At 51.6% G+C, this 23,504-nt stretch overlaps 1 protein-coding gene across 1 annotated transcript in view; it reads right to left on the bottom strand.

Annotated features, from left to right (window-relative positions):
- The window catches only part of TIPIN (TIMELESS interacting protein), a 246,128-nt gene that overhangs the window by 172,265 nt on the left and 50,359 nt on the right, over positions 1-23,504 (bottom strand). The window lies entirely within an intron of this gene.

Here is a 23,504-nt window from a genome sequence, read left to right on the forward strand (position 1 = left end):
TCCAGCCTGATGGAGGAGGCAGGACTAACCACAGAGCCCCTGCAGCACCCCCACCTATACACTGTATAGTGTGCAGAGAGACAGACCCCTCCCCAAGCCCCGGGGGCTGGGAGCAGGGTCACCATCCCAGGGCCTCAAGTCCTGAGGGTCAGGACAGATTCCCTCCCACTGGGATCCCCTCTCTGATGCCAGCCTAGCCAGCTTACCTAGGATTGTCCTTGGTCCCAGACACCCCCAGAGCGGCAGCTGGTGGCCAGAGCGCTCTCAGACTGATCGCCAGGGCCTGCGCTGCCCTCTGAGAGCAGAGCCCACAGCGCAGCATCCGAAGGCTCTGGTTGGGGGCGTGGTCAGCGGCCTAACCCCCTTCAATAGCCCCATTCAGCAGGGCAGGAATGCTGAGCTGGCCAGCCGGGCCTGAGTCAGCAGTGGGCAGCTTGGCCCTGAGCCCTGGGGCATCTGGTCAGCCCCCTCCCTGGCCCCAGTGGCCCCTTGCCTTCCTACTTGACCAGATTGTCCACCTTCCGCTGAGGGTCCACTGGGGCCATCCCATCATGCCTCATCCCTGTCCCCGTGGCCCCTTCCGGGCCTGAGTGCCAGCTTCAGCACACCTGAGCCTGTGAAGCTCCAGGTTGGGGGGCAGGGAGGGGAGCAGGACGTGTGGGCACCTGTCTCTGTGTCTACCTCTCCCTGCTGCCAGAGAAAATTCACTCTAGAAGCCAAAGTTGGTGTTTCTGCCTCGCCCTCCTCTCTTTGGACCCCTCATTCACTCACTCATTCATTCAACCAGGCCTGCCTGCTGGAACACAGCCTCCCTGGAGGCTCGGCCCCTCATGCTCCCCACCCTGGCTGCCCAGGTCCCCACTGCGGCTCTTTCACCGCAGGGACCTCCACCTGGCCTGCTCCCTCCCCCTCTTGCAGCTCCCTGCACCTCACTCGACCTCCAGCCTCCCTGCCTTCTGCTGCGCCCTCACTGTGGCAACCTTGACTGGGCGGGTCTCACCCCTTTGTGGGTGATTAATTTCTTCTGCAAGAGTGAAATGGGACTTGGCCTGTGCCCTCCAGGGGCTCAGGGTCTGACGCGAGAGGGTGGCAAGAGGGAAGGGAAAGTGAGGTACAGGGTGATCCTGGCTCCAATGGAAGGATGACAGGACACTGCAGAGGCTCAGGGCTGTGGGGCTCGCTTTACAGCAGAGGGGACATTGGACAAGAGGTTTGAAGGGTGTGGAGGTGGTTTGCTAGATGGCGTGGAGCAGGGAAAGCATGGGAACTGATGGGGGGAACAGCATGAGCAAAGGCCCTGAGGTGTGTTTAGGGAGCTGGGAGCTTGGTATCTTCTCTCCTCTTGCATCTTTCCTGCAGTGCCCAGGCAGGGCTGCGTCCTCATGGTGAGCACACCACTAGACAGCCACCGTTGTGGCTGTCCTTCCTATGGGGGCCTGCTGTGAGTGTGTGAGGCCAGTGATGTGCTGTTTGCGCTGGTCCTGGTGCCGGCCTCACCAGGCTTGTGGGCTCTGGGTACTCTGCTCTCTGGGCTGAGGTAGGTAGGAAACATAAAACTTTAAGAGCTGATGTCATCTCTGAAAAATGCCCCCTTCCAGGGAACCAGGGGCCCAGTGTTTGTGTTGGAGGGGCTGGTCAGCCTGGCATGGCCAGGGCTGCTTGGGGTCTGTCAGTAGACCCAGTCTCCACGTCTGATCACCATTCTCCTCCCACAGGCTCCCAGCCTGGCTTTGGCTAGAAGGACTTGGGCCTCCCAGCCGGGTGACCCCCTCCCACCTCTTACCTAACCCTCCCCGCAATACACACACACTCCAGGCCCTGCCTGAGGCCTGGAGCAACCAGGGCAGGACCCTCCCCTCGGGTGGGGGTCTGAAGGCCCTGGGGGCCAGGCCTGGCTGAAGAGCAGATGTGTGGGGGTACGGGTGGCTTTTGGGCCCCTATAGTGTCCTCCTCTTCCCTCCCTGCAAGGGGCTGCAGAGGTGGGGGTCCATCAACTAACAGCCCCTCAGGGCCCAGGCCGTGGCCCCAGCTCTGAGAATTCTAGGAAGGGACTTGGTAAAAGCCAAGGGTCTAGTCTTCGGTGCTGGAGGCACTGACGGGTCCCTGGCCCGGGGCACAGTGGGTGTGGGTGTCAGGGAAGGCGCAGCTCAGCACACTGTACCTCAGTGTCCTTCAGAGGGCATCAAGGGGCGGGAAGGGGAAGGACACTGGGGATTCAGGAAAACAAATTCCTGCCTCCATGTAGCCGGGAACTGGCGGTGGGGCCCCCCGACAGGCACCTCCTCTCCGCGGGACTGAGGCTCCTCAGCTAGAAAATGAGAGCTGCTCTTACACCGAGGGGCCCAGCAATTCTCTTCCCTGGCCTTAGCAGCTAATCTTTCTCTCTCCAGGGTGGTCTCTAGCCACCTCCCTCTGCCACCCCACATCCCTGCAGCCCAGTTCAGCTCTGCTCAGCCCTGAGCTAAGGGCACAAGTCCCAGGAGACGAAGTTCAGTCCTGGTGTGCTGTGTGACATTGGGCCAGCCATTGCCCCTCTCTGGGCCTTTGTTTCCTCTGTAAAAACTAAGGAGGCTGGCTACCAGCTGTCTGACGTCTTCCTTAGCTCTGGGATTCTGTTAAAGAGGCCGCAGGCTGGTTCCGAGTCGTCTTGGTCTGGGGTGTGTGGTGGACAGGGAAGCAGGGTCAGAGCAGCCCTGAAGATGCTGGTGGAGGTGCGGGATTTGCAGGGATGAGAGGGGGGCTGGTTCGGTACATCAGGAGGTGTGTGTGTGTGTGTGTGTGTGCGTGTGAGCATGTGCATGTGTGTGCGTGTGTGTCTCCAGGGAGTGTTGGGGAAAGATGCCCAGCCCAGGGTGCAAGGCTGTCCTGGGGAGCAGGAGTGGGTGCTTGGTTTCTAAGGAGCACTCTGGGTCAGAGTCACACTTTCTGAAGCTTTCTTGGGAGGACGGAGCAGAGACAAGTCATCCGTGACAGGCCTTTGGGGGAGGGTGAGGAGGAAGGTGGAAGGGGTGGGGAGAGTGGCATGTGGAACAGAAGGCAGTGGTTAGCATGGAAGACTCTGGAGTCAAATATAACTGAATCCCAGCTCAGCATCTGGCAGCTGAGTCTTACATACAAGTTACTGAACTTCTCGGAGCCATTTTCTATGTATAAATGAGGATAACAAGAGTACCTGCTTCATAGGGTCTTTTAAACATTAAATGACATGATAGATGTAAATGCTTAATGCGGTGCCAGGCAGAGAGAAAAGCCCCAATGAACGATCCCCGTCATCAACGCCATCGTATTGTCAAGGCTGAAATCCAGCTCTGCCCCTTATCAGGGTGCTCTGGGCGCAGCCCAGTGCCTCAGACGAGAGATGCTCCCTGATGGCTGACAAGGGGTCTCCACGATCCAAGAGCTGTGTCTGGGAGATGCCAACATCCCGCCGTGCTGTGGGTTCTGCAGGAGCCAGGCCTCCCCGTCCCTGCTGAAGCCGGAGCTCTGCGCCCGAGACCCCCTTGTCACTGCTGTGGGCAAGGCGCCCAGGGGTTCAGCAGGTTTTGAGGGCTGCTGCTAACTCTGGCTCTGTGAACAACTCTCGGGGCCTTTTATCTTCCAGGTGTTGATGGTAACTTTCAGAGTCCACTTCATTTCTCAGAGCCCCCAACCTTTTATTATAAAAATGTTCAAACACACAGAAAAGTTGAAAGAATTGTACAGTCCCCACCACATGCCCTCTGCTGAGACGCTGTACTTCACTATCCTTGCTTGATCACAGGTCAGCCCCTCTAGTCCTCTCTCCTTCCAGCAATGCGCCTTCCTTTTTGATGCATTTCAATGTAAGCTGCGAATGTCAGTTTGCTTCCATCCTAAACACTTCAGCAGGCATGTCATTCAGTATATTTGTTTATGGCTCTTTTATTTCTGAGGCAAAGATTGCTGACAGCGAAATGCACAGCCTTAAGTGTACTCTGCTGTGAGCTTTGACAAATGCCATCATTTGTGTAACCATACCACGATTAAGATGTGGAACGTGCATTTGTTTCTTTCTAACTCTGAGTCACACTGCATCTTTCTGAGGACTTTTGGGAGAAACTCCCGCAGGTCTCCAGGGCAGGAATCCATGTCATCTCGTTTCCCTCTTATCTCTGGCTGCTTGGAAATTCTGAGATACGCCTGTGGCCGGCCTCCAGCATACGCACAGGACATGAGTTATGCATTGCTGTCATCTTACGCTCCCTTCTCCCCAATTTCCTTGTCTGTTATTTTTAAATCCTGCTGAAGTATATACAACTCTACAAGCTGGTTCTCAAATCCTTTTTTTTGGAGCAAGACTGAAGGAGTGCTGCATAAATAATCGTATTGGAATTTTCAGGATTTTCAATGGTTTGTGGTGTCCAAATACGTGAAATTGAGGCTGTTCCAGTAAATCTGGAATGAATTGACACTCTATCCACAGAGTACGGACCTGTGTGTATAGTATGCATGTGTACACACACATGCACACACGCACACACACACTCATGCACACAGGAACTCTTGTTTTGGTCCAGACAGTGGCATTGGCAGTGAAACTATCAATTCCAAAGCGAAAGGGCCCACTCAGCAGTGGCCTGGCTGCCCAGGACCCTGCAGGGCAGAAGCTGGGGAGGGGATGGTGGTCTGAAGAGTGGCCTTGGATGGCTGGAGGCCAGTGCCTGTGAACAAGTGATGATAATGGTGACAGGTCTGGAACCAGGCTGCCAAGCCGGCCTGCACTTCCCCACCAGAGCTCTTCGGTCAGAGCTCTTCTGCTGGTGATTTCCTGGGTCCTGACCTGCATTTTCTCCCCTCATCTCTACTCGTGGGGAGCCCTGAGCCACCTGCTCAAGAGCCCAGCCCAGCCTTCAGGTTCCGGTTCACGAAGGGTGCAGAGGGTGAGGGCGTGGGGCAGGGAGAGGGGAAGAGTCTCAGGGAAAATGGGGGACAAGCCTCCTCAGCTTTTCTCTCCTCGGAACATTCTCTGGGTCCGTATTCCAGAGCATCTATCACAGATCTCATTTCACTTTTATCCAGGAGGCTGTTTATTAGAGTCTGTCTCTTCACTAGACTCTAATCTTGCATGTTTCTAGTCACCATGGACTATTTGTTTAATGAATGCATGAATGAAGGTTTTATTTTTGTTCTTTGGTTTTTTTTTTGCCTTCATTGCTGCACAGATGGTGTGAGAACACTCAGGGGATCATTCCGGGACAGGGAGCAGGCCTGAGATGGGGGCTGGGGCCCTGGTCTGCCAGGCCTCGGAGCTCCATAGAGCACCTCAGCTGGGAGGAGGCGCCATCTTGGCAGAGGGGAGCCTGGGTCCTTCTACAGAGAGGAGACTCCCTCCCAGGGAATAGGTACTCACGTGGCCCAGTGATGATCTCAGAAGTGTTCTGAAACAATAGCCAGGGATCCAAAATTTTAAGGACAGTGAAAGATTCTAAGACTTGTATGCAACACATATTATATATAATACATATATGTACATAAATTTTTTTTTTTTTTTTTTTTTTTTTTTGTGAGGCGATCAGCCCTGAGCTAACATCCGCCAATCCTCCTCTTTTTTTCGCTGAGGAAGATGGCCCTGGGCCAACGTCGGTGCCCATCTTCCTCCACTTTATATGGGACGCCGCCACAGCATGGCCTACCAAGCAGTGCGTCGGTGCGCGCCCGGGATCCGAACCAGCGAACCCCGGGCCGCCGCAGCGGAGCGCGCGCACCCAACCGCTTGCGCCACCGGGCCGGCCCCTATGTACATAAATTTTAAGTCTAAAAAATTACACGGAAAATACACGAATATATTCACATCACAAAGAAATGTCAACCATCCGTGAAGTATATGGAGTAAAAAAAAGTCAGGACCCCTCTCCTTGCCTCCTTGCTGCAGCAAACGCCGCACCCCCCCCCCCCCCCCCCCCCCCCCCCCCCCCCCCGGCCATGGCCACTTTTGGCAACTGGCATTGTTTCTCCCTGCATTTCCTCTGTATTCTCGTACAAATTAGGTACATATACATATAGGTAGTTTTGTTTGATTTTCTACGTCAGTGGAGATAGACAGGTAATATTGTTTGGCAACTTGCTTTTTTTGTTTGATAATATATGTTGGAGATCTTTGTGCATCAGTGCACCCAGCGCTGCCTCATTCATTTCAACGCCTTCACAGCATTCCATTGTATGATGTTTCATAATTGATCTAACTGGTCCCCTGTGGATGGACGTTTTTTTTCTTTACAATGTTTTCTCTCACAAAGAATGCTGCAACGAGTATGCCTGGACATGTAATTTCATACCTGTGTTTGTATATCTATTCCTAAAAGTGGAATTGCTGAGTCAATTGCAATTTTGATGGATGTTGCCAAATCGCCCTTCATTAGGGGTAACCTCATTCTTTTCAACGGAAGCATATTCAATGTCAACATTTAACCCACATAACTAGTTAGAGATGAGAATGGACCTGTGGCTCAGGGTGTGGGAGCCAACAAGGCCTGCTGCCTGCGGTTGGGGAGGGGCTGGACTCCTGCTGGGCGCTCAGTGGCAAGAGGGAGGTATATTTGCTCTAGTTAATCCCGGAGGAAACCACCACTAGTCCAGAGCTTTACAGTTTACGGAGTGTATTTCTGTGCATAATCAACTCACTTAACACTATTGAATGAGGAAGGGCAATACTACTTAATTTCATCCCATTTTATGGATGAGGAAACTGAGACTTCAAAGAGTCACACTCAAGTGGCAGGCACTTCAGGGTCTGAGACTCCAAGTTTCAGGTGTTTTCCACTGTGTCCACTGCTTTCTCCTTTCTCTCTGGGTCTCTTCCTCTGTTTCTCCACTCCTTGCCACCCTCTACACCGGCTCCTCCCCAAACAATGCTGCCCTCAGGATCACCCCCAAAGCCAACTCCTCAGGCTCCAATGCACCCAGGAATACACACTGAGACTAGAGGTGGTTAGGACTGCCTGGAATACACCCCTGAGACCATCCCAGTGCGAATTTAGAGCTTCTTATTGCTCAGACAGGTTCAAAGACAGATGGGGGGGGGCTGGACTCCTTCCTACCCAGCCCTGAGGTCCCCAGGCTCAGAAAATTAGTTGCTTAAGTTCAGAGAATAAATAATTGGGGGGAAAAGGTGTATAAATGAATACATGTGTGGAAAAGCAATACATGTGCTTTATCATGTAGACCCCATTTGGTTTTTAGGTGTGTATGTGTGTTTTTAACAAATTTCTTCCCGTCTTCTTGCCCTATCATATTCTTACTCAGATGTGAGCATCCTGTGTATGCAGTTTTGCATCCTGTTGTCTTCATTTCACTTAAGATCATAAACATTTCACATATGCTGTACGGTAGGCAGCTTCTAAGATGGTCCCCACCGATCTTGATGGGGTTCAGGACACACTAGCCCAAAATACGGCTGTATTTTGGGTGTATCAAATACTTTAAGCAGGAGATTGAGAAAACAGCAGAAGCAGGGACTTCCGTCACTGCATTCAGTCACTCTGACCTTCCCCCTGCCCTTCTCCCCTGAAACAGCTCATAAATGCTCATGTGAGCGGCGCCTTCCTTGTACCAGAAGAAAGGACCACCCTTATCTCCGAGGACAAAGGGATGCCAAGAAGAATCTGAACAAGCAGGGCTTGCTACGTCTTGCCCAGCTGGCTACACTTACCTCATCTCTGACCTATCGTCTTTCTACACGGCAAACCTAGCATGGAAGTACTCAGGTCTGTTTCTTTGGGTTTTCATTCCTTATGAAGGCTCCCGTGTCACGTAAAACTTATATTAAATAAACGCATATACTTTTCTCCTGTTAATCTTTGTTAATCAGTTTGTTTTCCAGACCCAGCTGGAGACCCTTACAGGATCAGGAAACTTGCCTCCCCTCCAGTCCCCACCTCCTGGTATTCCCACACTTGTGTAATCCTCTCCCCTTGACCCTGGGCTAGACCTAGTGACTCACTTCTGACGAATAGAATACAGCAGAAATGAGGGGAGGTCACTTCCAAGATCAGGTCACAGAAGGCCTGTGTGCCTTCAGGTTGCTCCCTTGCTCTGAGAGACGCCAGCTGCTAGGCTGTGAGCTGCCCTATGGAGGGGCCCACAGGGTGAGGAACTGATGTCCCCGCAAGGGCCAACGAGGACCTGAGACTGACCACAGCCAAGTGAGTGCACTGGAAGTGGATCCTCCCTAAGCCAAGCTTTGAGATGCCTGCAGCCCCAGCCCACACCAAGATCGCAGCCTCCGGAGACACCCTGAGCCGGAGGCACCCAGGCAGGCTGTGCCCGGATTCCAGACCCACAGAAACTGCGAGGTAATAAACGCTTGTTATTTAAGCCATTAAATTTGAGAGTAATTTGTTACTCAGAAATAGGTAGCAAATACACATTCTACAGTCTACATTTTCCTATTGTTGGATGACTGTGCTGTGTTTAATTTCTCATTAATACAAAATTCACTTTTGTATTAATGTGGACATCTTCCCGTCCAACAAGCCTTTTCTGAATTTGATCATTTCCTGAGGGTGACCCCAACAGGGAGATAATTGAGGCCAAGATTCAGACACATATGATTTTTCATAAATGTCCCCAAATTGCTGTCCTCCAAGTAAGGGAGTGACCAAGTTGGGCCACCAGGAGTGCCCAGGTCCCTGTTTCCACATACCCTTGGCCAGCACCTTTTTTTTGTGTGTGTGAGGAAGACCAGCCCCGAACTAACATCAGATACCAATCCTCCTCCTTTTTGCTGAGGACGATAACATCCGTGCCCATCTTCCTCTACTTCATATGGGATGCCGCCACAGCACGGCTTGACAAGCGGTGCGTTGGTGCGCACCCGGGATCAGAACCTGTGAACCTCGCGCCGCCACAGCGGAGCAAGCGCACTTAACCGCTGTGCCGCTGGGCCGGCCCCGCCAGCACCTTTCTTAGTCTCCCTGATCATCAATATCTCTAGTAGCAATCAGGTAATATAGTATTTTCCCTGCCTGCCTCTCAGGGTTATTGTCTGTCTTGAAATCAAAATTATGTAAATGAAAAGTCCCCTAGAGGCCGCATTGTGCTCTGTAAGGCTGGGAGAGGTTATGGTTTTTCTTAGAATCCCAGGGTTTCTCAGAGCTCAGTTTATCCCAGCCCCACCCCATTTCATATGAGAGGAAGCAGGGGCTCAGAGACGACCAGCCGCTTACTCAGGGTCACACAGTAATTCATGGCAGGGCAGGGACAAGATAACCCCGTCCTTTGCCTCCCAGTGTGGAGCTATTCTCGCTGACCCACACGGCCTCCCAGCTTGCCTGATCTGCCAGAACCAAAGATCCGGGCGCAACCTCAGGTCTCTCCTTCAACCCCCAAGGACTCAGAAAACCCCCACATCTCAAGAAAAGCTGGCCCCAAAACCTCCCTCCCTTTGCTGACCTGGCCACCCAACAAACCACCCTCATTTCCACCTGCCGAGGCCAGTAAACCACCCCGTGTGGCTCTGCCTAGCTCACTCCTCTCGCATCTCAGGGCAGGCTGGCCCCCCAGCTCCAGCCTCCTCGTCTCTCCAGGCCCCCTCTCTTAGGCCATGAACCCCACTTGGGGGCTGTTTCCATCCTTCTGTCACTGTGGCCAAGAAAACAGGAAGCGTCTGAGTCACTCGTTGTCCCCTGGGCTTTGGCTGTCTGGGCCCCAGTTCTGGAGTCAGGGGAGGACAAGGAGGGAAGTGGTTGGCCTCACAGAAGTCAAGACTGTCTTATGGAGCCCACTCTTCCAACACTGTCTTCCAGCTTGTGGGACCCCAAATAGCCAGTGGTCCAGGAAACTCCCTCAACTCCTCTTGGGAAAAAAGATAGAGCACTGCCTCAAGATTTGGAATTCTAGAGTCAGCTCTGCTCCCCACTGGCTGTGGGCCTTGGGCTTGTCTAATAGTTCTCAGGCTTGGTTATATATTAGAATCACCTGGAAAGCTTTAACAAATTCTGACACCTGGGTCCACCCCCAGTGATTCAGACTGAATTTTTAAAAGCTCCCTAGGTGATCCATAGTGTATCTAGGCTTGAGAACCCCTGGGCTAGTCGTTCCCCTCCCTAAGCCTAAGTCTCTTGCCTGTCAAATGGGCTAATGATGCCTACTTTCTACAGCTGCTGAGAAACAATTGCGATCCTGGGTGCGTTCAGGCACACTGAAAATGTAAACACTAGTGTAAGTCTTCATATGTCCACCCATGGGAGGGCTTGGGCAGAAGTGGGGTGCCCTGAGGGTTCCCTTGGCCTTTATGACCCAGGTCAAGGTGACAGTGGCAGGACCCATCAATGTGTTGATGGGCATGAGCAAGTCTGTCTATTGCCTCCCCCTCCTCCCCCATGGTCATCCTCCAAAGTGCCCAGCACTGAGCAGAGGAAATGTAAGGTGAAAACAATAGGCGTCACCCCAGGCCCAGTCCCCAAAGAGCTCTTGGTCCAGTAGGGAGAAGGGCAGGAACACAACAGCTCAAAATACAAGGCAGAGAGATAAAAGGGTTCCCAGAGAGGAAGATAAAAGGGGAGAAAGAGATGTGTTCTGGCTGGAGGGAGTAGGGAAGCCTTCCTGTAGGAAGTGGCATCCATCCTCGGGGGCTCCTATGGGGTCTGGGAACCCCTGGACAAAGCCATAAAGGTAGAGAGGAAAGTGCAATCAAGACATCCCAGGGTCCCCTGGGGGTATGAGTTGTGAAGGGAGGGGATGGGACAGGCAGGAGGCCAATGCGCAGGGGTCAGCATCCCCTTCCAGCCCTTTCCCCTTGTGAACACACGAGTATATACCTTACGATCCTGTTTATGAAAAGCATCAAGCACATTTGTTTTACGGTGTGATCTGATCATTCCACGTCTCATGGATCCATTTTTGATATCTCTCGTTTCAGCTGGCCCTTGGTTATGTTGTCTTGTCACCTTGTGTGCCTGGTTATCTTTGATCGTAGGGCGGACAGTCGTTTGAAACATTACCTTTAGAAATTACTTGAGGCCTAAAAGGATGTCATCTTCCTTCAGTTAGGAGTTTAGTTAGCTTCTGCAAGGGATCCAGGGGCACTAGCAATCCAGGATCACCTTAGGCTAATTTCAAGGCTTAAGACTGTGGCTTATCCAGATAATTCAAAGCCAGAGTATAGAACTTGCGAGGGCCAGTTTGCTCTGGTTCACTCTTACTCTTAGAGCCCAGCCTTTTGTGTTTCCCAGTCCTGAATCGGGGTGGTTTCCTAGTTCTCTGCCCTAAGTCCTGTTCCTTGAGCCCCTCCAGGCTCTGAGAGGCTCTGCTCCACTTCTCAGTTGCCTCTCCCTGACAGGCCGACTCCACCATGGCAGAAGTGCTCCCTGGGCTCGCTGGCCGGGCCATTTCTTTGTATCTTATTAGCTCTTTGATGCTTTTAAGATTATTTAAAATACCGTGGCCAGTGTTTTTAAGCTGCCTCAGTAGCAAGGTTAGTCTGAGTAATCTAAAGTTGCCTTTACTGAAAGTAGAGACCTCTCCAATTCGATTCTAACATGATAGTGTGCTTACTTAATTTTTAGATCCTATAACTGTACCTCTTTTTCTTTTAAATTGAAAAGATTCATACCTAACAAAATATAAATACTTATTTGCTTTTTCTGACAATACAAAAAAGTTCAAAACAACAATACCAATATGAATGATAAAAGTGCGGCGAGAGCCACCCACCTGGTGTCAGTCCTGTGTGGTTTTTCTGGGTCTGTGCAGGTCCTGGGACCCCGCTACAGTCTTTCCTCAGGCTGCTGTGGCCGCCCCAGGGCAACACCTTTCCCTTCTCCGCTAACGCCACCAGGGGAGATAAAAGTAGGGTTCCCTTCTAGACTCTTAAATTCAGCTTGTGACTCTTATTCTATTTATAGCAAATCTTGACAACCTCCTTTGAGAGGTCTTTGAGTAATGTTTGGTCCAGTTTCTAGACTTAGTTAATCAAGTGTCTTAAAATATTTTAAACTTTATTTGAAAATTAGACTTCCTATTTCAGACTTAACTGGCAAAACTTTCCTTCCTGGGTTACTAATAACCTTTATAAAACCAATAAGTTAAACTTATAAAAAATAAAAATCTAAATTAAATAATAATGAAAATTAAAATATGGTGAGTTTAAAGTTCCCTTACGTGTTCTAATATGGTGCATAAACTCAGTAAGATTTCAATTTAAACCCTCAGTTTAAATTATTCAATTATATACTTTCCATTATTTAAGGCTGTCACTCTAAAAGACCAAATTATCTTATACATTACAAGCATTATAGCACCAAATACGCACAGATTACCTCTTCACACAAAAATATCAATGTCATGGTCAAGTAGCTCACATCCTTGGAGCCAAATTTTACACACACTTCCCAGTTTTCCTGGTATGGCTCCTTCTCAGGCTGATAACCTGATTGGATTTTGCATTTTGACCCTAAACGAGGTGTGATAGGCAGAATAATATCCCACCCCCCCAAGATATCCACATCCTTCTCCCCCAAACCTGTGAATATGTTACCTTACATGGCAAAAGGGACTTTGCTGATGTGATTAAGGTAAGGATCCTGAGACAGGGAGATTAGTCTGCATTATCCAGGTGAGCCCAGTGTAATCACAAGGGTCCTTATAAGGGACAGAGAGGCAGGAGAGCCAGAGAGGGCATAACGGAAGCAGGGCTCAGAGTGACGCGATTGCTGGCTGAAAGGGAGCCACGAGCCAAGAAATGAGAGCAGCTTCTAGAAGCTGGAAAAGGCAAGGAAACAGATCCTCCCCTCGAGCCTCCAGCAGGAATGCAGCCCTGCCAACACCTTGATTTTAGCCCAGCAAGACTCATTTGGGACTTCTGACTTCCAGAACCTAAAGATAACAAATTTGTGTTGTTTTAAGCCACTAAGTTTGTGGTTATTTGTTACAGTGGCAATAGAAAACGAATACACTAGATACAATTTTTCACTTAACCCTGAGACTTCTGAATTCCGTGTGATCCTAGGATATGTAAATGCCCATTCTATTGAATTTTAAGGACTTTTGAATGACCACAACAATACAATTACTGAATAAATGGAAGTTCAATGTTGTCTACGCAATTGTTTGCCCACTACACTCTGCTGGAGATATGGAGCTATATTCCTCACAATTTCTCATTCCATGTGGCTATGGAAGCACTGACGTGATTGTTTTGGTTCATTTCTAACCAGACGGTGTTCAACAGCTGACGGTCCTAGGTTCTTGGAAGGTGGTGTCTGCAGCTACTGGGCTTCTTGATGATATTCAGGCACCTGAGGACAGTTGTAGAAGTCTGTTCATCGGCCACTTTATGAGACAGGTCCCCCGATTCATTCTTCAAGCATTCCCAGAGCACTGTGCCAAGGGACACAGGGGTGATGAGGCTGGGTCGGCACCCCCAAAGAGCTCCCCTGTAGTGGGAGCCGCGGAAAATGATTGTGATGTGGTGCAGTAAGGGCAGAGACAGCCAGTCGTGCAAAACATCTTTCCAGCACAGAGGAGAGAGGATGGGAGGACGGGTGGTTAGGAAGACTTGGAACACGTGGGCTGAGAACGGACAGCACTCAGACTGTATGAAATCACATGTGGCTAAGCTGGGAAACATGAATGAATGGTTGCCATGCCTGAAGGCCCTTGGTGGAGAGGTGAGGGGACCCAGGTTGGGGCTGGTGGGGATCCCTCTAGAACCTGGTCTTTCCATCAGCTCAGCCTCAGGTAGGCTGGGTTCCAGTCCCAGCCCTGTCTTGTGACCTCAGTTTCTTCATCTGAACAGTGTTGTTCATTTTAGAACCTTCCTCTCCACGGGGAGGCAGGAGACCACTGGGAGGACAGAGAGGACGTCCTGTGGCCAGGAGGCTGGACTGCTGACCTCAGAAGGTAAGTGGGGCTTCAGCCAGTGCAGCCACCAGGAGTCTGAGCCCGCTCACCTGGGAGGAGGTACCCCGATTGCTCCCCACTCCTCGAGGCCCAGATCCCAGCCTTAACTCACACTGATGACAAAACTGTCAACCCAGTGAGGCGTGTGAGAAACAGGAGCCAGGCTCCCGCCTAGACAGAATGAACCAGAATCTGGGGCGGGGTGTATGTGTGTGGAGGGGTAGTTCTGGGAATCTGAACCCCAGGGGGCCCTGGAGCCCCACTAGGGGTGAGAACCACTGGGTTATAGGCCCAGGACTTGAGGCTGGGTCCACGGGGGCTGCACCGCCTTTCACTGACGGGCACATGCCTCAGGCCCAGTATCCGTTGTAGCATCATTCTCCAGGTCTGCCTTGCCCCCGTGGCACTGGGGTTTGTGCACAGTCCCTACACACACACACACACAGTGTCTCCACACTCAGTCACACTGACAATGTTGGGTCACACACAGACACGTGGACTTGGTTCCCAAGCAGGGCTGCCAGATTTAGTAAATAAAAGTACAGAATGCCCAGATAAATTTCAATTTCAGGTGAGCAACTTATACTTTTTTAGTATAAGTACGTTCTAAGGATTAAATGGGACATTTTTTATACTAAAAATATTACTCATTGTTTATCTGAAATCCAAATGAACTGGGCATCTGTATTTACCTGGTAACCCTGCTCCTTGGTCCTGAGGCAAACTTCCTGGTTGTTCAGACACACTCACGCCCCCTGTAGAGACACACTGATGCTGTAAGCTCTGTTAGGCAGGTGGGTCTTGCTGCCTGTGCCCAGGGAGATTACTGGCCTGGGTGCAGCATCACTGGCTGGATATCCATGGAAGCCTAGCAAGAGATGGCTGCCTTGAAATGGCCTTGAAGAGTGAGTGGCAATGAAACCCGGAAGGTGTCCCCATAAAGGGGGCCAGGCTGGGAGAGGCCTGCTTGTAGGCTCCAACCTCCTTTCGGCTCCCATGGAAGGGGAAGGGGGCAAGCTCCACTCCTCCCCTCTTCGACTACCCCTCTGCCCCTCCACCGAGGTCCCCGGGATGGTGGGAGGGCTCAGGATCAGCGATGGTGAATCTCCAGGGAGTTCTAGAAACAGATATGGCAAGATAAACATCCCTCCAGCTGGCTCTGTCCCAGACTAAATCATCTAATCCAGGGGTCAGTTTCCCTGGGAGAGGAGCTGATGGCCTGCAGAGGGCACCCTTCCCCCGCAGGTCCCAGAGCCCACCACCTCTGTGGTGGGGGTGGTGGTGGAGGTGATGGTGGTGGATAATGATGCTGGTGAGTTTTGGAGATAGGTCAGGTCCAAGAGGAGGGCACCCACCCAGGTCAGAGGTTCTTAACCTATCAGACCCATCACCTTCCTTCTAACATAAAATATTGTGGATACCCCTTTTACTATCCTGAAATGAAATTCATAGATGTTACAAACAATCCAGAGACATAATTAAAAAACAAATATACTGCCTTAATTGTAATATCAAGGAAAAATAAAAATAAAGCAATTGAGAATAAAATAAAATGTATTTCAGTCTGTAAATGTTTAAGGATTACTACACTAGGAAGACCTTGTAATGTTTGATTATCCCTGGCTTTTAGCTATAAATAGAAGCACTGAGAATGTGAGAGGTAAAATGCAGGTGGATTCAGGGGTGTTTTTCTGGTGAGTCAAATACCTGACATGCTTTTCTAAAAGGGGAATATTCTTGATAAAATTCCAAACTAAACAGTGTACATATCTTCCCTTGATTTACATAGTAGTTGCACTCCTAGAAATTCAGTGTATACTTTTAAAGCCATACAACAAAATACTTTGTGTTGACGTGTAAAACAGAGTTAGGTTTTAGACTTGGAGATTTATAAACAGGTTTTCACCAAAATGGGACCTAGGACAATTCTTTGTTGCAGGACCATCCTCCTGCCCACTAATGGTGCCCATATGCTGTCGCTGTGACAACCAACACACACACGCACAACTCCACAAAATGTGTCCTGGGGGCAGTGCCTGCTCTCTGAGGACCAGCATCAGGAGGCCACACAGGGAACTCAGAGCTCCCGGCTTCCAGCTCAGCCCCCTGCGCCGCAGCCCGGGCTGACCCCATCGCCAGCTTACAGACCCTCTGACCTCGGCTAGCACCTGGGCTCTGTGTCAAAGATGGCGGCCTTGTGGGTTGTTTGAGGTAGGAGGAGGGAGCAAAGGATACAGGATTGACTCAGCATCTAGGTTCCCTCCCCTCCAGGGACTCTGTCTGGAGTAGGTGGGGGAAGTGACAGCCACGTGTCAAATTGTGATAGACAGTGCCAGATCCTTCTTCTAGGAAGGACCTCCTGTCAGGCCTTCAGGGATGGCCCCAGCTGCCAAGAGCTGCTTCACACCCCTTCCCCAGGTGGCCCACATCCACTGATTCACTGAGGCAGGAATATAAAGGAATATGAACATATAAAGCCTGCCATCTCAGCCCCACTTGGGACACCTCTGAAGGGCACACGTGCTCCAGAGCTCCCGTGGGGTTGGACCTGCACCACAGGTCAGCTTCTCCCTCTGCCCACTCCTGCTTCTGTCCCCTCCCTTCCACCCAAGGGCCTCCTTAATAAACACCCTATATTTGGTGTGTAAGTACTCCATCTTGGAGTCTTCTCGGAGAACCCAATCTGTGACACATGGGAATGGGCAGTGTTGGTGATTGTGTGACGCAGGTCCTGGAAAGGGGAGCAGGGGAAATGGGGGATCATGCCTGTTGGGAGCACTAGGGGGGGGCCCTATATTAGTCAGGGTTCTCCAGAGAAACAGAACCAACAGGGTACATATAGATACACAGAAAGATTTATTATGACGGATTGGCTCATGCAATTTTGGAGGCTGAGAGGTCCAGGAAAGCCAGTGGTGTAGCTCTAGCCCAAACCCCAAAGCCTGAGAACTAGGGAAGCCAATGGTGTAAGTCCCAGTCTGAGCCCAAAGGCCGGAGAACCCAGAGCGCTGATGTCCAACGGCAGGAGAAGATGGACATTCCAGCTCAAGCAGAGAACACATTCGCCCTTCCTCTGTCTTTTTCTTCTATTCAGACCCTCAACGGATTGGATGATGCCACCCGCATTGGTGAGGGCATTTTCTTCATTCAGTCTACCAATTCAAATGCTAATCTCTTCTGGAAACACCCTCACAGACACACCCTGAAATAATATTTTACCAGCTATCTGGGCATACTTTAGTCTAATCAAGTTGACGCATAAAATTAACCATGACAGGCCTCCTAGAGGAGGTGGGATTTGGGCCACCTTGAAGGAGACGTAGGACTTTAGCAGTCTGAGATGGGGAGGAGGAGAAGGTCATTTCAGCTGATTACTATCATCGTCATTGCTAAGGATGTACCTTTGTGGTAGGTACTTTATTTATACTTTTCACATGAGCAGGGAGGACCTTGGGGGGAATGGTGAGGTATGGGGCACCTCTGAGGCCCTGAGGGGCTCTGACGGAAGAAAAGGCTGGATTGAGTGGGAAAATAGGCTTTATCTGGAAGGCAGTGGGGAGCTACTGAAGGCTTTAGAGCAGGGAGAGGAGTTACAGGATAGACATTTTCAGAAAGGTCTCTGCGGTGCAAATGCATGTTGCACAGAAGAGTTTGAGGCTATTGCTGACTTCCGAGTGAGATGCCATGAGGCCTGCCCAGAGCAGTGGCCATGGGGCTGCACACGGGCGATGACTGGGTGTGGGAGTGGGAGGAAGGCAAGGATCAGAGATGGCCCCAAGCCCAGCTCCCACCCAGAGCTGAGCATGTGGAGGGTGGCCACTGGCAGAATAGGGTGGCTGCAGGGGCCTCCATGGTTTTCCTCAGTCAGGGAAAAGGTGAGCTTACCTTGTCCAGGGTCTGCCTGGGAACCCATCAGACCTGAGGACCCCGGCTTCTCTCCATGCTTGGCCTGAGAGGAGGGGCCAGGAGAACAAGGGCTGATACATCAAGGTATCACTAGCTAACGTAACATATAATCCCCCCTCACTCCCCTGCCACATAGCCATTGAAGTGGCTTAACCCAATAACAATGTTCACGCTCACAACAGTTCAGTGCAGGTGTTCCTGGTTGGCAGGTTGCTCTTCTCTGTGGTGACCAAGGCTCCTTCTAGCTTATAGATCTATGAACCTCTAAGAGCTTTAGTGTCCTATGCACTCAGTGGATGGGTGGGGAAAGAGAGGGGCATACTGCTTCTTAACTCCCTTGACCAGGATGTGACACACTTCACTTCTGCTCACATTCCGCTGGTAGAACCAATCACCGGGCCATGCTAGATGCAAGGGGGGCTGGGACATGTAGTCTGTGGCTAGGCAGCCACTTGCCAGTGACAACTGCACACTGAAGGGGGGGAGCATGAGTGTTTGGCTGACAGGTAGCCCTCTTTGCCCCGGCTGGGAGCGGGCCTGCAGCAGGAAATGCCCTCAGTCTCCTGCAGGCTCCTAGGAACAGGTTTCCACAGCGAGTGTTGCAGTTACTTTGTGGCACCTTGTGGGGGGATCTGCCTACCGTAGACTGGGGGGTTGTAGTGCACGTGGGGTGTAAGCCCCGTGCGCTCTGTGTGTGATGTGGCACTTGTGTGCTCTCTGTGCATTGTGTACAGGGCTGCATTAATTTTCTATTGTGTGTAACAAGTTATCACAAACTTAGCAGCTTAACACAACATGCATTGATTAGCTCATGGTTCTGTAGGTCAAAGTCCAGGTGGGGATGGCTGGGTTCTCTGCTTAGGGTTCACAAGGCCAAAATCAAGGTGTGGCTGGGCTGGGCTGGCCTCCTGTCTGGAGGTTCCAGAGAAGAATCCATCCCAGGCTCATTCAGGCTGTTGGCCAAATCCAGTTCCTTGCAGTTGTAGGACTGAGGTCCCATTTCCTGGTTGGTTGTCAGCCAGGGTCGCTTTCAGCTCCTGGAAGCCACTCTCTGGTCCTTGTGCGTGGCCCCTCCGTCTTCAAAGCCAGCAACGGTGTGTTGAATCCTTCTGGGTCTTCAAATCTCTCTGACTTCCCTTTCTGCCCCAGCTGGAGAAAACTCTGCTGGTTATCACCCAGATAACCTCCCTTTTGTCATGTGACATAATCACAGGAGTAATGTCTCATCGTGTTCATAAGTACCACCCACACTCCAAGGGGAGGGGATCCTACAAGGTCAAGGGTCAGTGGGGATCATTCTTAGAATTCTGCCTCCCACAAGTGCTGGGTCTGAATGCCTTTTTCTTTTTTTTTAGTGAGGAAGATTAGCCCTGAGCTAACATCTGTGCCCATCTTTCTCTACTTTATATGGGACGCCGCCACAGCATGGTTTGACAAGCAGTGCATTGGTGTGCACCCGGGATCCGAACCAGTGAACCCCAAGCTGCTGCAGCGGAGCGTGAGTACTTAATTGCTTGCGCCACCGGGCCGGCCCCACCCCCCACCCCTTTTTTTTTTTGCTGAGGAAGATTCACCCTGAGCTAACATCTGTTGCCAATCTTCCTCTTTTTTTTTTTTTTTTGCTTGAGGAAGATTAGCCCTGAGCTAACATCTGTGCCAGTCTTCCTCTATTTTGTATATGGTTTGCCACCACAGCATGGCTGACAAGTGGTGTAGGTCCATGCCTGGGATCTGAACCTGTGAACCCGGGCCGTCAAAGTGGAGCGTGCTGAACTTAACCACTACACCACAGGGCTGGCCCCTGAATGACTTTTGATCCTAGTTTTCTCCTCTGCAAAGTGGGGATAATTATATCACACAAGGATCTTGTGAAGATTAAATTTATTAATTCATATACTTAACAAACATTTGTGGAGTACCTCTCTGTGCCAGACACAGTTCTGGGCCCCGGGGATACAGCCACAAACACAGCAGGCAAAGATGACATGTGCACGAAGGGCCCCAGCGTCACCTCTGACATCTAGCCTGTGCTGCGGCAGTAGTCACAGAGTCACTGGCTTTAGACTGACTGAGGCCCTGTTTCTCTCCTCTAGTCTCCATGCCTTCACTACCCCTCTTTCCCCTGCTGCCTGGCACAGCCTCCTGCACCTTCCCCCAGGCCCGGGAGCAGACGTCTCCCTGTTGCTGGGAAGCCAGAGTTGCCTCCCTTGAGCTCAGGCACGCAAAACGATGGCAGCAGCAGTGTCTCCACCATCAGCTCCATCCAGGAATTCAGAGAATTTGTCCACGGATGTGTCCTAGGACATTTAAAGCAATTAAGACAAATATTTATTGACTGCCACTGTGTGCTGGGTCCACTTCCTCCAGGCAGCCTTCCCAGACTGCCCAAAGCAGGGTATGATCCCTCTTGGGCAACCACAGTCTGGCCTGGCCCTCTCTTGCAGCACCTTGCCCCCCTACCCGACCCTACTGCGGGTCCGTGTCTTATCTCCACTCCTGCTCCCTGGCTGGGAGGGCTGCTAGGGAAAGTTGTCTGAGGAGGCAACTGAATCCCTGCAAATTCCAGCCTTGGTCCCCACACCCCCAATATTGGAGAAAATAGAGGCTAAAACAGAGGCTTCTGCTCTGGAATTGCAGTTCTAAGGCCCTAAGCTCTTCCATTTCTCTCCCTGCTACTCCAGCTTACACGCCTCCTTAACGCATCTGCTTCCCTCCTTTCGGGTCCCTCCTCTCCTGAATCCTCCATCCCCGTGCTATTCCACTGCCTGCTGTTACCCAAACTCAAAGAGCCTCTCCATTTCCCGGGGCTAAAAATTCCCTTCTACCCTGCTTCACAGATGTCTGATTGAATACTTGCTGGTAGCTGATGAGCGCAGTGGGATGAGGACTGGCTTGAATCCTGGCTTTTGCAGTGCCTGGCTATGTGCCCATGGGGGAGTCACTCAGTCACTGTGAGCCTGAGTTTCCTCGTGGATTAAATGGGGAAGGTTATGTTCATTGTCACGGGGTCCTAGAGTGCACTGGCGTGGCCCTGGGAGGCGGGCGTGTTGGAGTGCAGAGCTGTGTGTGTGTGTGTGTGTGGGGGGGACTGGTGGCCTCTTGCACAAGGGTCAGAGAAATCTCCTGGACAGGAGTCAGGCTGAGGGACGTGGCCCAGGACAAAGCTTGGCTCTCAGAGGGGAGGGGTCCTTAGGTTGTCACTGGGAGAGGGGACTTAATTCTGGCCAATGGAGGCCATGGAAGAAGAAATGTTTTAAAGAGGGTAGAAAACTCATGTTTATCAACTGTTCTCTCCTGTGAGATCATTTGAGATACACTTTGGGAACTTAGACGTGGGAGAACTTGGGAGCGGACTGTCCAGGTGGCCTTGGCAGATGGGGACCACAGCCTGTGAAACGAGGGGGCATTATTCACAGATCGGGGCTCTGAATGACACGATGTCACCAGTGCTGGCCTCCTCCTCTCCCGAGAGCATGGGCCACTGCTTCTCCCTGTCGGTGGGTCCCATGAGACCCCGCTAAGCACCCAGCCCGCAGAGGACGCTCCTGGTTATAGAGACGGGGGACATAACGCACATGCATACTGTGTGTGTGTGCTGTTCGCCTTTCGGGGACTGTCTCTGCCGCTCTTCCTTCAGCCCGGGGAGCAGAGAGCTGGTCCTAAGTGGCTCACCCGGTGTGTGTAGGTTCCCTGTGACCGCCTGAGCCAGAGACTGCTGACCTCAGGAAGGAGGAATGCAGGCTGCCTTCTGAGAGCGCCGTGGTGATGGACGGAAGGGAAAAGGCTGCATTCTTTCCTAGCAGAGAGCTGCCAGGCGTGAGCACACGTGTGTGTGTGTGTGTGTGTTTGGCAGGAACCCAGGAGAATGACATTTCAATGGGTGAGCTCCAAGTCAGCTACCAAGAAATTTTTAAACTAAAAGACACTTTTGGTCTTGCTTCCTGCCGTTTCCCCGCTGGCCGGCTGGCTGGCTCACAGGTAGAGGCAGGGCGGGAAGTGCACTGATGCATCAGCCAGGGCCCCTGTTTGGACTGTCCCTGCCAGGTGCCATGCCCTTTGGCCAGCCCTTTGGCCAGAGGTCTCCCGAGGCTCCTTCTGGTTTGTGGCGTTGCCATCCTCCACCCCAGCCTCCTTCTCGAGGTCTAAGTTGACTGTTCGTCGTGTCCCAGCAGTGGGAAGTATAGGGGGTGTGGAAGGTGTGCCCTTCCCCTTTCAGGGCAGATGGAAGCAGTGCCTATCACAAGTGCTCACACCCATGAGGCCAGAGCTCAGTCACACGGTCCCACCTAGCTACAAGGCAGGCTGTGAAAGGTTCTCATTTGGGATTTCAAATTGTGTGAAAATATTATATATATCCCTGTCCTGCTATTTTGAGGCTGTGTGACTTCAGGCAAGTCACTTGGCTTCTCTGAGCCTTTATTTCCTCTTCTGTAAAATGGCGAATCATTAGGGTTGCTTGGCACAAGGGCAATGCCCCACACATCCCTCCCGTCTCTCCTTTCCTTCATCGGCCAGCTGCTAAGACTTGCCCAGCCCACCAACTTGCAGATGTAAGCTGCCCGCCCCCAACTTGCTGGTGTTTGGGAGTCCAGGTGAGGGGCACTTGATAGCTGTCCCCATGATTCCCCGACATCACCAGCCAAGACGAGGGGTGCTCAGGAGGAGGAGCAGGCTCGGGGGTGCAGAACATGAGGCAGGTCAGGTCGGGCCGAGTGTGGCACCTGATGGAGCCCAACGTCTGGGCTGATGAGGGAGACCTAAGCGTCTTCAGACTCCTCCGCTCAGAAGGAATAACAATTGTAACCAGCATTGCCAGCATTCATTGAGCATGTACATGTATTATCTCACTTAACCCTCTCAGCACCCTTCAAGGTGGACCCTATTCTCATCTCCAAAGTGACCCAGTTAGGAAATGGTGGGCTGGATTCCAACCCAGGTCTGTCTGACAGGAACCTGCGACCCAGACTGACAGCAGGTCCTCAAAATCAGTAACTTTTGGGTTGGCAAATGTTTTCTATAAAGCCCCAGAGAGCAAATATTGTAGGCTTAGTGGGCCACACGGCGTCTGTCACGACCGCTGCACTCTGTCGTGTTGTGAAAGCAGCCAATGATGATCCATGAACGACTGAGCGCGGCCGTGTCTCAATAAAGCTTTATTTCGGGACACTGAAATCTGAATTTGATATAATTTTCATGTGTCATGAAACATTATTCATTTTTTGATTTTTCTCCCAAGCATTTAAAAATGTAAAACCAGTCTTAGCTCATAGGCTGTACAAACACAGGTGGTATGGGCCTCGAGCTGTAGTTTGCTGACACCCACCCCCTTAAATTCTCTGATAACCAGAAAAGACACCGCTGGCACCAACGCCTGCTTTAGTCTGGGTTTCTGCCTCTCGGAGGCCAGTGGTCACAATGCTGATACCCGCCCCTCACCGTCTGGATGCCTGTCTCCAGAATAGAGGAGGCTGAGGCAGGGCCTGGGCCCTGCTCCCATATAAGTCCAGGACCACTGAAGACCCAGCTCCTTCTTGAGTGAGAAACAGGCCTTCTCGGCCCCGCCAGGTCTGGCATCTGTCTTGGGGCAGGAAGGAGGAGCACAGTTTGGCCCTCGAGGATGCCCCTTTTCCGCCCTGTTCTCCACCACTTCCAAGTCTGCCTCAGGGCCAGTCCCAACAAGGCCAGCTCAGGTGGTGTCGGGGGCTGCGGGCTCAGGGAGGGGCGGGGGAGACCCAGTCAGG

The sequence above is a fragment of the Diceros bicornis genome, chromosome 5 (assembly GCF_020826845.1).
Source record: "Diceros bicornis minor isolate mBicDic1 chromosome 5, mDicBic1.mat.cur, whole genome shotgun sequence".
NCBI lineage: Eukaryota > Metazoa > Chordata > Mammalia > Perissodactyla > Rhinocerotidae > Diceros > Diceros bicornis.